Genomic DNA, 1,236 nt, shown 5'->3' on the forward strand with positions numbered 1-1,236 from the left:
GCTTTCTCAGTTAAAGAAGCCCGAAGTCTCAGTGGGAGGTCCAACCAACCACAGGACGGAAGCTGAAACATAGGTCGTCTCCCAACAGACACAGATCACCTCCCTGAGACGACTGACCCTCTCCCTTCCACGATGACCGACTTACAAGTATCACTTAATTGTATTTTGTATGTGATACTTGTTGATCACTTTGTTAATTTACATTGTGTAGTATTAGATGGTTATGTGTTAAGTACCTTGTATTTATTAGATACTTGGAATAAAAATGCTTTTGTCCAGCTATCACAATCTGTAGTGAGTACTGGTAACTTGCACAGGGTTGAATTCGTCATAAGAATCCTCATTCTGGAGGTGCCCAAGCTACTGAGGGTCTAAGTCTGGGCAGCCGAAGAGTGTGGTAGGTAACGGCCGTCAGCGCAAGGGTCATTTCGTCGCTGGGAAGGGACGGCCCTCGCCCGCGGTGATGGTGGTTAGCAAGATGAACAAAGATGCGCAGATGAGAGCAGCAATTAACCAAAAGTTGATAGAAACTGGAGAAAGAGAGCGCCTCAAAGAATTGCTGAGAGCTAAATTAATTGAATGTGGCTGGAAGATCAATTGAAAGCACACTGTAAAGAGGGAATTAAAGAAAAAGGACTAGGACACGTTACTGGTGATGACTTGGTGGCTGAAATCACTCCAAAAGGCCGAGTGGACAGTTCTATGAATTTTAACACCTGTCTAGATCCATGTAGTTACCACTACAATCAAGCCCTGGTACCTGACAGTGTAAAGAAGGAGCTCCTACAGAGAATAAGAACATTCCTTGCTCAGCATGCCAGCCTCTAAGATTGGATTAGATCATGTTGTTCTGTGGTTCTCTCTGAAAGTGAAACTTGCCATACATTAGAAATCCGTTTCCCAAAATAAAATCCTTTTTTGTATGACGTTATGCAATTTTCAGTAATGATGTATACATTGTATTGATTTTTTCCCTAAATGTGTTATTTTAATAAATATCTCACGAATGAGTTAAAAAAAGAATCCTCATTCTGTTAGAGAAAAGTCTGACTTTGGGCATCTCCTGTGTTTGACTACCACTTAGTTCCAACTACGGTTTTAAAGTTTAAACTTTAAACTCCAGCAAGGCTTTGCCCGTGGAATTTGGGTTAAACTCAGGACTGGCCATCAGGAACTCAAGTACCTTTAACCTATGTGTTAATATCACTCAGATCCAGTTAAATGATTCCTTGTGAG

The 1,236-nt window shown here is 41.4% G+C and overlaps 1 pseudogene; it reads left to right on the forward strand.

Moving 5' to 3' along the window:
• Positions 1–355: 355 nt before the first annotated feature.
• LOC142441136 (transcription and mRNA export factor ENY2 pseudogene) lies at positions 356–962 on the forward strand (annotated as a pseudogene).
• The last annotated feature ends 274 nt before the right edge of the window (positions 963–1,236 follow it).

Source organism: Tenrec ecaudatus, chromosome 2 (genome assembly GCF_050624435.1).
Source record: "Tenrec ecaudatus isolate mTenEca1 chromosome 2, mTenEca1.hap1, whole genome shotgun sequence".
Lineage (NCBI taxonomy): Eukaryota > Metazoa > Chordata > Mammalia > Afrosoricida > Tenrecidae > Tenrec > Tenrec ecaudatus.